The following is a 13060-nucleotide window of genomic DNA, read 5'->3' as shown; positions in this document are numbered from 1 at the left end:
AGCTCGAGGGTTGGAGTGCGGCCGGATGGTAGTGTCCGGGGCCCGCCGGAGCTCCGTGGTTGCGCCTTCCCGAGGGAGGACGCCCCGGGGTGCGGCTGCCTGGGAGGGTAAGGGGCGTGCCGAGCCCCAGGGCTGCGCCCTCGGGAGACGGGTGTCCTGGGTGCTGTCCGGACGCGGGGGGGGAGGGGTGCGAGGGGTGTGCGGGCTGGAGGCAGCGCTTGGGGCAGGGCCAGCTAGCTCGCTGCCCCAGGTAAGTGATGTGGGCGGGCCGGATGACCTAATGGAAACAAAAGTAAAGGAAAACGCAAACTTTAGGGAGAGTTGTGTGGCGGCCACAAAGGCCCTGAAGACGGGAGGGTTGTTTTGTAGAGAGATTCGGGTCTCATCCTGGTTTCGCACTTGCTTTTCTTTTTCTCCAATTTTTTTTTTCCTGGCGTGGTTCCATCATGTCGTTCAGGATGCTATGGAGTAGTGATCCCTGAGCTTGTCTGTTCCAGGACACTGGCTATTTTTTTAGTTACTCTCTAAACGTAATTAGACACGTTTCCAGACATCGAAGAGACTGCTCTGCTTGCCAGTGCCAAGATAAACTGTCTGAATTTGACAAGGCGTTCATGGTTTCAGTTTTTTTCAAGGAGTTATGGATGGAGCCCTTGTGTTACTGACATCCTTGAAAATGTAGTCACAACTCAACGCCCCGAAATGGGCTTCCAAGACGAATTTATTTTAGAAACTCTACATGTGATTATTTCACTCCTGATAGAGTATATGTAAACAGAACTTTAGTTTTGACTTTTTTTTGGTTAAACATTACAGTAAATGGAGTTTCAAAATAACGGAGTTTGGAAGCATGGGGTGGTTCCTGGAAGTTCTAGCCCCATTTCTTGTAAGGTTTATAGCTAAATATCACTCCATAAGCTTATAAAGTGAAGATCATGATCTAGGTTTGAGTGCTTAACTAACTCCGCTTCTCAGTAATAATTACGTCTGTTCGTTTTAACTTAAGAATTTTTTTTTAAGATTTTATTTATTTTTTTGACAGAGAGAGACAAGAGGGAGAGGGAACACAAGCAGGGGGAGTGGGAGAGGGAGAAGCAGGCTTCCTGCCGAGCAGGGAGCCTGAGGCGGGGCTCAATCCCAGGACTCTGGGATCATGACCTGAGCCGAAGGCAGACGCTCAACGACTGAGCCACCCAGGCGCCCCTAACTTAAGAATTTAAAGAAAGTTTTTAATCTTTGGAATTGCAAACCCCATAGGGTCTTCTGCTCTTCTCCAGGCTTCTCTATGTCCCAGAGTATGGAGCAGGGGTGCAGTTCTGAGTTCTACATCTGCCTACTACAAGCTGACCTCGAACCAGTCTGTGTGTCTGAGTTTCCTAATTTGTAAAATAGTGAGGATCTTCAAGATTTTTCAGCACTTACGTTCTTTTCTGCTTTTACATATTATTGGTCCCAAAGTCTCTAAGTGTGAGGTTTGAATCTTAAACATTATTAAAGTGAGCCTAACTTAACCTCGCAGTTTAGTTCTACATTGTGCAAGGTACTTTAGGAGGTAAGGTGGGAGGATCCCAAGAACTATAAGATGTATCCTTATCTCTCAAAGAGGTGACAATGCTAATCAAGACAGGGAGAAAGTGGAAATTCCTCTTGATTTAAATAATAAATCAAGAAAACAATAGAAGAGTTAAGCTTTGTAGAGCTTAGGTGATTTGTTGCCAAGAAATTGTACACGCTACTTATTCTGGAGTTCAGAAGAGGGAGAGGTGCTTTAGGCTAGCTCATAAACACGAGGAGAGAGGTTCAGATGAGTTGCAAAGGATGGGTAGGGTTTGTCTAGGTGGAGAACATTCCAAGTGGATGCAGTGGCGTGCGCAGAGGAGTGGAGGCATGAAAGCTGATTCTGTTTGGGTGGTAGTGAACATACTAAGTTGCTGGAGGGGAAGGAGTTGATGTTGGGGAGTTGTGGGAGGAATCACCAGCTCATTAGCACGACCCTTGGCTAATGCCCAGGTTTCTGGGGCTACCTTCACACCCAATCAGTGAGTCAGTCGAGATCCTGGCCGTTCAGACATGCGCATGTATCTGTGTGTGTACTTGACGACCCTGAGAATTGGCTGCAATTCTCAATGTACAGCTTTCAGTGATTGTTCATGGTTTACTTATAAGCTGGGAGTAGTAGGTTCCCAGTAGCCGTAAACACAGTCTCAGCAGAGTGTAGCAGCAATACCCTTGCCCTCTTTAGTTGTTAAATCCTGATTACCCAGGTGGAAAGCAGTCCTCTCTCTGATAGTTTGGATTTCCTATTGCCCTGTTATCCCTCCAGACTGTTTTAGTGTTTAGCTGGATGAGCTTCCGGGCTCACGCTGTTGCGACCCTTGAAACATTTGTTTCACTTTGCAAAAGGTGACTAAAACACTGCAGGTCCCAGTGCTCTGGATGTTGAAGTGTTTTTATCTCCTGGAACATGGGTGGTTGGGCCAGGCGCCTGTAAGTTATGGTTGTATATGGGCAGAATTTGCGTGTTTCATCTTTCGGTGGATGTGTGTGCATGAGCCCGATCATTCGCGATCATTCGTGCCTTCCCCAGGTTGTGGCTCCTTCTCTCACTTCTGTCAGGAAGGTCCTGTCTTCTGCTCTCTCCCCTCCCTCCCCCCCACTCTTCTGCACGGCCCTCTTCATTTGTGGTCGGTGACATAGGTACTGAAGACAACACTGGTTTCAGGGGTCTGTGCCATCCAAACCCGATTGTAATTTTCCTGATACCAGCTCCCAGCGTAACACTGGGCACATAATACATTCCTTGGGACAACGCTTTTTGTAGAGCAAGAAGAAAAAGAGGGAAAAAGTTATATCTTTAAAGCTTTTATGATGTTCATTTAGAATTATCTCTTTACTTTGCTACTCTGCTAGCCTCCTTTTCCCCTCTTGGAGCTAATACTTGATTTTTAGACATTTGCTGCAATTGATGTAACTTTCCTCATACTGTTTATTATTTTCAAAAATTGATGTAGGTGTGTGTCTGTACCTTTGAGTCTGGATGAGGCAAGATTTAAGGGGTGATGTGGATTAGTGTGAGTTAGTATTATCTGTGAAAGAGTTACACTTCTCTTTCTTACCCTTATATGAAAAACTGCTAGTATTTTGAAGGCTGCTTTCTTTCTCTCCTAGAAGTCCCTTGCTGGGGGAGATCTGTTCTATTTAATTCTTTTTCCTTTTTTGGTGGGGGTGCTGGTGGTTATGGTGGTGGTGGTGGTCAGCTCCTCACTGCATTTTTAATGGGTCTGTGCCCAGGAGTAAGATTGCTGCATAGACACCTCTTGCCTTCATGGTCAGGCCTGGTTCCTTCCAACAGCCCTAATGACCACTTGCAGCGCTGGCCACAGTGTCCTCAACATATTCTGCTTTCTTTGCAGCCCCTTACTTTTGGGACCTGGAACCCTTTGCTGGGCCATCACTGTGCTTGAGTACTTCCAGCCTTAGCAGCAGCTTTGCACCTTCTCTCGAATTGAGAATCCCGTGAGAGCGAGCTGCATGGAGCAACTGGTCCTCACGGTGCTCCTCACTCCCCACTTAGTCCTGTGAGCAAAAGGGAGAAGGCAGGCCGCTGCTCAGGGCTGGGCCCTGGCCAAGGACCGCATCCCAGACAGATGTGCTTTTCATTTCACTGGGCAATGAAATGCCCCGTAGGCTTCCAGGAGTCCAGTTTCCTAATTTTGTTGGTGATAGTTCCTGTTTTGAGAATAAGGCGTCTGCTCAGCCTGGTATCTTGGCTCCTTGGAAATTTAATTTTTCCTCCCCTTTCCTTACTGTTTTTTCTCTTCCATAAAAGTAGTCGTTTGAAACACTGTTTGCCAGAGTCACAGGCAACTTCTTAACACAGCATGTCTGTTACACTTTTGCTTAGACCAGGGCTTCTCAACTGCAGCACTCTTGACACTTGGGCATGGATAGTTCTTTATTTTGGGGGGCTGTCCTGTGCGTTGTAGGATCTTTAGCAGCATCCCTGGCCTCTACCCACCAGATGCCAATAGCACTACTTTCCTCCCATTTATGACAGCTGAAAATGTTTGCAGATATTGCCAAATGTCCCCTGCAGGGAGGTGGGGGGGGGGGCGCAAAATTGTCTCCAGTTGAGAACCACTGGCCTCAGTTGTTCTCATTCCCTGGAATGTCCTCCTCCTTCCCTCCTCTCTGCTCACATGCTCTGCTTGTCACTCTTACTCAACCTTTGAGACCAGTTCTGCAAAGTCTTTCCCAGTCCTCTGAGTCAGGGTTCATTCTACTCTTACCTGTGCTCCCAGGACACATGGACACTTGGTCCTCACTGTTAGAGAGAATGTATCAGGTCATGTTGTTGTTACCTGCATGCCTGCCTTCCCACCCAATAGTGAGCTCCTCAAAGACAGAGAGCGTCATCCAGAGGTGGATCCAGGTTTTGTGGCCCTGAAAACTCATTACAGTTGCGAGGGGGGGGGGGGAACCATGTTTAAGAAAAAGAGTATAAATTGTGAATGCCAAATTAGATATAGGCTTTGGAAGGGGACAGTGCAGGTGGGTAGTGGTGAAGCAAACCCATCGCTGGTCCCCTTGTGTTTCCTATCATGCTGGGCACCTACCTATGTGTTCAATACATTTTTAAATGCATTCACTAAACAGTCAAATGTTGGTTGATCTTCAACCAGTGGAATTCTTAACTTAAAAAAGCATACAATCTTTTCAAAATGCTGTAGTTATTTTAATACAGCTTAACTGTGTCGGGGAAGTGGGGAATGAGCTGTAGCATTACTTACGCATGCACGTACACACACTCACTCACTCACTCACTCACTCACTCACTCACTCACCATGCCACCTCTGTACTCTTTCCCTGTGGCTGCTCCGTCATTTGGAAAATTTGGTAAGACAAAGGGCCCCTCTTTCTTGCCTGGGGCAAAACCTTAGGTACTCTGGGTGGTCTTAAAGCAAGTGTAACTCTGCAGTTGGTTCAGAGTTCTAGTTAGAAGTAGCTGCAGTTAAATTTATAGGAGAGGTGAATGGCACACTAAATCTTTTTGGCTTCCATGTGAAATTCTTTGGCAACCACTTTTAGAGGCCTTCGGAAAAGGACAGTTTGCTCTGTGCCTGTTTTGCACATTGGGTTCATATTGGGACAAAAATGAGAATTTGGGTTTTGGAGCTGCCATTTGGAGTGAATCACCCTGCTGTCTTGTTTCCTTTCCTACTCTGTGACAGATTTCCAAGACTATTTTTATTCAGGGTCATTTGTTGACCCTGGAGACTGCTGCATTTAGCTCCCAAGTAGAGCCAGATGTGGGTGGAATCGAGCCCTCGGAAAGCTGCTACTGGTGCGATTCATTGCAGTGTCTGAAGGGCTCTACTTCTACAGGAAGAGATAAGCTTTGACTTTTTTGCTTAACGTGGAGACGAAAGATGGTGAATCTGGTGTAGAGAGAAATGTGTTTATTTAATGGTCCACATGTAAGTTGTCTGCACTGGGAATTATCCTACTGTGGAGAGCTGTTGGTTGACATTCCCACCTAAGTCTGAGCCAGCTCAGCAAAAAGGACCCTATCTCAAGGACTAGTCCCGTTTTAGGATAATTCTCTGTCATCCATTGCCGGGTGGCTATTGAGACTGGATTGAGCCATTGCCCAGCCACTGGCTACGTCCATCTGGTGGGGAACTTTGCTGTCAACAGTAGCTCCAGCCCCGTGGGGTAGATCACCTGTTGATGAGCCTCAGTGACATGGCTTATAAGGATGTCAGCTGTGTTCATACATAGGTTCAGAGGGTTGCAGCATTTAAAAATATATATTCTAAGCTTCTTTTTGTCTGTTAAATTCCTTGGTTAATATGATAGTTTTATTTCCTGTGGGAAGCAGACTCCTTTCGGTTCAACTGCTATATAATTTCTGGTTAGATCTCTTAATAGAACAGTGTTACCCAAACTTTAGTTTTTGGCATTTATGGGAAGAAGAACTGGGAGAGCATTGCTTGTTCAGGGCACAGGGCGCAGTGGAAAGAGCACATGGGCTTTGAGACCCGACTGACCAAGTTCAAATCCCAGCCTCGCTTTTACTCTTTTTAGCATTATGACCTAGGGTAAGTTAACATCCCTAAGTTTCAGTTTCCTTACATGTAAAATGACTGCTTTTTAGGGTTATTAGGATGAAATCACATGATGTGTAAAAAGTGCCTGGTCAGTGCTCGGTACACAATTCCATCTCTACTAATGTTAATGGTCTTCCTGAATCTTCCCACATTACCTTGCTTCCCTGTCCTGACTTCATAACCGATCTATAGCTAGCTATTTTCACGTCTTCCTTCCTCATTAAGACAGATCCATTTGTTTTGGTTTTATTTGGGGGGCAAAGATGAAAATATTCTAGATGGGGTTGGGGTTACCTAGTGGAGAGGGCAAGAGCATTGGAGATAAACAGATCTGGACCTTAATCCTGTCTCTGTCCACTTACTAACACCCATGTGGCCTTGGACAAGTTACTTAGCCTCCCTGAGCCTCGGTTTCTTCATTTGTGAAGAGGGTGTTATTGTGAAGCTTGGATTATAGCACCTGTAAAGCACCCAACATGGTACCCAACTCCAGTGTTGTGACTCCAGTCTTTGGGAAGACTGAAGCAGAGTAGATCCTCAGTAGGTGGTCCTCTGTGTCTCTCCTCTCAATCTTCTCTCAATCCTGGCCTGTGGGCCAAGTGCTCTTGCTATTCCCAGTTCCCTCTATCAGTATCTCTCTAAATGTACCATAATACTGCTCCCTCCAGGTGTACACTGTTTAGTTTCCAAAAGTTTTAAACTTTTTGGAAAAGGAAATCAGTTCTAAATATTCCAAAATATTTTATTCTTCATGTCTACTGTTCTGTGCTTTCACAAAGGTTGGTGACATTGTTGCCCAAAATCCCCAGGTGCTATAGCTGGGTGATGAACTTTAAGTAGAGCCTCTAAAAAAATAAAATAAAATAAAAATAATCTGTAACTCATTTCCTTAATTAATTAGAGATTCTTTCTGTGTGTATGTATGTATTTTAAGTTTTTATCTTAATTTCAGCTAGTTAACATACAGTGTAATATTAGTTTTCAGGTGTACAGTATAGTGATTCAACACTTCCATACAACCCCTGGTGCTCATCATGACAAGTGCCCTCCTTTATCCCCGTCACCTATTTCCCCCATCTCCCCACCCGCCTCCCCTCTGGTAACCATCAGTTCTCTGTAATTAAGAGTCTGTTTTTTGATTTGTCTCTTATTTTTTCCCTTTGTTTTGTTTCTTTCTTAAATTCCACATATGAGTGTAATCATATGGTATTTGCCTTTCTCTGACAGACTTATTTCACTTAGCATTATAGACCTTATATATTTTTAGTATAACCTCCTGGCTTTAAAGCTAGCAGCTACTTCAATTCTTGCTATGTGCTTATCTCTGTAGTGGGTACTTTCATGAGGGTTGCTTTTTTAAAAAGTCACTCTTTGGGGGATAGCTGAATTGGGAGTAAAAGATACCTTCATAATTGGGTCAACATAAAGTAGAATATAATTGAGCCAAAAATGGATAGTGCAGACAATCTGTTGTTTTAAGGGCTTCCTAGAGAGAAGGAATCAACAAACCACATATTTTTTATTTTTATTTTTATTTTTTTTTTTTAAGATTTTATTTATTTATTTGAGAGAGAGAGCATAAGAGGGGAGAGCGGGAGAGGGAGAAGCAGACTCCCTGTTGAGCAGGGAGCCCGATGCGGGACTCGATCCCGGGACTCCAGGATCATGACCTGAGCCGAAGGCAGTCGCCTAACCAACTGAGCCACCCAGGCGCCCTACAAACCACATATTTTTTAAAAAGCGAGTACTGGTGACAGTATAATTGAGCGCTCATGTGTTAGGCACTAGAGCTCAGAGGGAATTCAGAAAGCGAGAAAGATTGGGAGTAGGGAGGACATGCTCTGTGGAAGGGGTAGAATGCAAGCACACCCTTGTTGGAAGTAGAGGAATGGCATCTTGGAAACAACCCTTTCCATGGGCCTTGCTGCCTCATGGCCCCCACTGTGCTGGCCTTCTTTTTTTCTCTCTCGCCACCCACTCTCAGCATGAATGGGCTGGCCCTGCTGCTAGCCAGCTTCCATTGCTCAGAATATTGCCCCCCCCACCCCCGCCACATTGCTGCACTTTTTTCATTCCTTTCTTATGCTGCCCCCAAATTCTCCCAACTGGAGATTGAGTTAGGTTGATAAGATTTCTCTTACATTGGTGTCAATTTGCTCAAACCTTTCTTTCTTATGCCTAGTTGAGATCAGTTAGGAGGGATGGAGAATTTCATTTCTGAGAAATAATTTTGCAGCACATAACTATTCAGGGATAAGGCAGACGTGGGATGGAGAGCTGAAATCAGTGGGGGTGGAGGGAAGGGATGGGCCGGATATAGTGTGAGCTCAGTTCGTTTTTGGGAGGCAGGCTCTAATGGCAGGAAGGGTGCCTGAGAAAAACTTTGCTCAATGAAAAAATTTATCTGTGGCTCATCTTTGGGCCTAGAAGAGGAAATGGAATTTTTTTCCTTTATCTTATGTCTAATTACAGAACTTCCAAGACTCAGCACCCAGACTGCGTGTATGGTCATTCCATTGTGGGTTAAAGAGACATTCGTGAGCCAGCCTGTGAACCTAATCATGGCTATTTTGGTGAAATAGAGTGGTCTACTTCTGTGGAAAGTAGACCATTTTAAAGTAAAGGGCTCTGATAAGTGACTTCAGTTGATGGAGAAGCGATTCAAGAGCATCATCTAGTTCCTCCTTGGTACTTTGCCCACCTTCCATTCTCCTCATTGTCTAGCCTCACCCCTGAAAATATCCCTATTTATATTCTAGGCACAGCTGCTCTTGTGGGACTGGTCACTGTTACATCTGAACAAGACCTCCTTCATTTCCCCTACATTTCTGCTCCTTGGTGCACAGTATAGAAGTGGATTTCACATTAATTAGATTAACTCTAGTAAAGCTATTTTGCTTTAATAAAATGGTTGTTTACTGCTGACTGAACATAGCTTTTTTCAAAAAAGACACAGGCCAATTCATAGTTCTAAAAAAAACCAAAACAAAAAACAAAACTTCTGGAATAGATGGAAAAATATATCAAGGAACAAACATAACTTTGCTTTCATTCCTCTCCTCCATATATCTCCCACAGCTGTATTACTGAGACCTGGGTGCGGGGGTGGGGTGTGGAGAATACCACTTATATACACAAGGTTCACATAAGCGCTAGAAGCAAATGAATTAGTCAAAAAATGGCTTCATCTAAAACAATGAAGCAAACACCAAGAGAAACTCAAACAATTTTTTTCCCCCTCTGACCACAAAGTCTGCTTTGAGTAACTTGTACAATAGAAGATCATCCGTAGCGGGGTCAGGGTGATTGCGAATGGCTCTATCTCAAACTGTTGCTTTGTGTTCAATATAAAGTCAAGAAAAATTTTATAGTCAATTAAAAAAAAAAGTCAAACTCTGTTTTAAAAAAGCTTACATTTAATTTTGGATAACCCTAAAATTGGTCATGTTTTAGTTTTGGCTTTTATGGACATCTAGGTCATTTAAAATGTATTATAAGAATAGTCCTCAATAATGAGGTTGAGTTAGCCTGATTCTGCCATCCTAGCCTATGTTCCTTATAATTAAGAAATCTTTACCAAAAAAAAAAAAAAAAAAACCCTCAAAATAACAGATCTGTAGAGTAAATGTCAGTAAGTACAACTACAAGGAGTTTCTCACTGCCTTCAACCTGTCCTATCATATTTGTGCCCCGATTCTAGTCTCCAGGTCCTGAGGGCAAGGACCTTATCTTAGGGAAGATAAAGTCTTCTTTGTCTCTGAAGGCTTATTGCCAGGCATTAAGGACAAAATGTTTTCCCCTCTAAAAATGAACGAATACATGAATGCATATATTTCTGCATCTTTGATTCCTGCCTGAACTATGTATTGTATTTTATATAATTATATAATCTGATTTTTTTGTTGTTGTTGTGACTCTAGTCTTTGGGAAGATGGGAAAGTGAAACTATCATTACTCTTGGGGAAAAAACCCCACTAAAATATATATGAGTTTTTGCGAAATGATAGACATCTTCTTTTCTTTTAAAAGACTTGTAGAACTCAGGCATATGAAGCCTAACATCATATAAGAGGAAAACATAATTCATTGGTACTTCGATCTTGAGCCGTGTTTTGTTGTTGCTTACCTTAGCAAATTGACTGTTTTTACCAGCATTGTGATGCCTTTATATAGCTTTGTATCTTTGTTGAATATCTCTAAGGGACATGCTTTTATACAGCAGATCCAGTGACTAAGCCCATTTAGGTAGGTGCTATTTTTTTTTTTTTTTTTTTTACCTGCATTCTGTGGTGTCCCTGGCCATGGAGGTGCCTGAGAAGCAGTCTTCCATTCCAGGTGGGGATGGAATAGGACTTCAGGCCCCCTGCTTGCTTCTGCTTCCAACACAGCAGCTCTACTTCTTATATATTGGGGTTCCAAGGAATTTTTGTTTGGAAGGAAATACTATCACGTTTAAAAAAAACAGTTTGAAAACCACTGTTCTAGGTGATTATTTTCCAGATGACTTTTATCCTTGCAAACATACCCAATTAGAAGTATTTCCAACCAGGAGCGCCTAGGTGGCTCAGTCAGTTAAGTCTTCCACTCTTGATCTCAGCTCAGGTCTTGATCTCAGCGTCTTGAGTTCAAGACCTGCATTGGACTCCATGCTGGGCATGGAGCCTACTTTAAAAAAAAAAAGAAAGAAATATTTCCAACGAAAATGATTTAAAAAGTGGCAGCGCAGTATAAAATAATGAACAAAGGAATAATTCAGTTATCCAGATTTAAACGTGGCTGTATTATATACTGTATTACTTCTGCCTCAGTTTACTTCAGTTCTCTCAGCCTCTATAGTCTTAAAATGGGACTGATCCCTACTACAAGGTCATTTCATCAAATGAGACAACGGGTGGGTTGTTGTTCTTAACACACCAAGGGTGTTCAAATGTCAGTGCTTTCTCATTTTTGCCTCCTTATGTGGAATATAAAGAAGGAAATTTAACTTTTTTTCTCTGCGAGTTAGATCATCATGATCATAGGTATGAACAATTGCTTTCATGCCTTTGGGATTTATTGAGATACATGTAGTGTTTTGTTCCACACCAAATTGATCTAAGCAGTTCAACTTTTTAGTGTATATGGGTAAGTTTCTATCATTTCTTTCAGTGAATTCTCTGTCTGTGAATTCTCTCTTCCCTCTTAATTGATATCTAATCTTCTCCAGGATGCACTTGTAGAATGGCCTATAAAGAAGGAAAGAGTTAATGTGTTCTGGTGAAGATTGAGGGTTTGAATTGGGTGTATCAATTGGAGGGCATGAGTTCGGAGACCTTTGTCTTTTTATCTGCCCTTCTTTGCTCAGAGGTATTTTTTTTTCATGGCTTCGGTGTGTTTGACTGGAAAGGCAGGTAGAACTCAAGGCTGAGTTCTGAGTAGGTAAGGTGCTACTCTGAAATGTGTTGCTGCCATTGGTATTTGAATTACTTATGTGGTTGATCAAACCAAAGTATGATGAGTGGATTTTTCCACCCCATGTGAATTTCATGATTGCTCATTGATTTGTGATAGGCAGCTGCTGGTGGCAGAGTTTGTTACTGTTTGCATCCTGCTTCTTAGGTTCCTGTTTTATCTGAAACCTTTACTGAAAAGGAACCTCTTCTTTAACTTCTTGATTTATTCTAGGCTGGTAGTTCCCAAATTTAGCTTGTCTGAGAATTACACAGCTTTTAAAATATACACCTCCTGGAGGTTCTGATATATTAAGCCTCATTAATGCCCAGGTGATTCTCCTGCCCAGCCAGCTTAGGAACCACCCTCCTAGGCTACTGGTTTTTCACTCCCTAGTTGTGTTCTGTTGGAGCTAATGGGCCGCGACCATAATGGGAACTGACTGGTATAATAACACATGTATCCAAACAGTGTTCTTAGTTCTCTTATGATTATTAAATCAATTAATTATTTGCTAGTCCTACTTTATTCTTCATCCTGACAACACGTTTTCTGTTTCACCCTATGGTTATGGTTGTCCATTGTTAGCATACTATATATTATTTTTCTTTCTGTCACCAGATTCTCCATTCAAAAAAGTATAATCATGCCATCCTTGTTAATGCCTTGATATATATCTATTTCTTTATAATATTTTGAACATATATAAATTTATATATTTTGAAATTTGGACTCTTCATGCTTATGCAAGGTATAACCTTGTAAATAGTTTTCTCATATAACATAGTAACTTAAGCACTTTTCCATGTTATTAAATTGTCTTTGAAAGTATGATAGTAACCATGTTTTTGTCATTCTTTTTGGGGTATGCAGGGGCAATCCAGACAGACATGGTTTCTTCTCCTACAGAGCTGATAAACCAGCAGGGGAGGCATACGAAATTGGTAAACAACTAAAGAATAATAATAATAAGTGCTGTGAAGGGCAGGAGCAGGGTTCCCTCATCGGAAAAATGGCAATGGCATATGTGTGGTGTGGGTGCGTGCTGCAGACAAGGCATTTTATGAGGAAGTTGGGTTTAACTGAGATCAGAAGGATGAGGACTCTGTTGGGGGGCGGGGGGAGGCAGGTGTGGAGTGGGGGGATAGAGATAGGGCAGTACAAGCCAGCAGAATGAATCACGAGGGAGGGAGGGAGATGTTGACAGACAGATGGATGCTTGGTGTGTTTCAGAAACGGAAGGGCATCCAGTGCGGCTGGAGTCTCCAGGCAGACGGGGGACAGGTGATGATGGAACACTGTCAGGGAGCACACTTTGCAAAGGGCCTTGGGAAGTGAAGGATTCAGACTTGGGGCGCCTGGGTGGCTCAGTGGTTTAAGCGTCTGCCTTTGGCTTGGGTCATGATCCCAGGGTCCTGGGATTGAGCAGGAAGCCTGCTTTTCCTTCTGTCTGCCACTCCCCCTGCTTGTGCTCCCCCCACCCTCTGTCAAATAAATAACATATTTTTTTAAAAAAAAA

At 43.0% G+C, this 13060-nt stretch overlaps 1 protein-coding gene across 3 annotated transcripts in view; it reads left to right on the top strand.

The window, feature by feature from the left end:
• Positions 1 to 13060, top strand: part of MYO1D (myosin ID) — a 364381-nt gene that overhangs the window by 234 nt on the left and 351087 nt on the right. The gene's annotated exons all lie outside the window — the stretch shown is intronic.

The sequence above is a fragment of the Halichoerus grypus genome, chromosome 2 (genome assembly GCF_964656455.1).
Source record: "Halichoerus grypus chromosome 2, mHalGry1.hap1.1, whole genome shotgun sequence".
NCBI lineage: Eukaryota > Metazoa > Chordata > Mammalia > Carnivora > Phocidae > Halichoerus > Halichoerus grypus.
The sequence above is the reverse complement of the archived record's forward strand: the minus strand, read 5'-3'. Positions and strand labels throughout refer to the sequence as shown.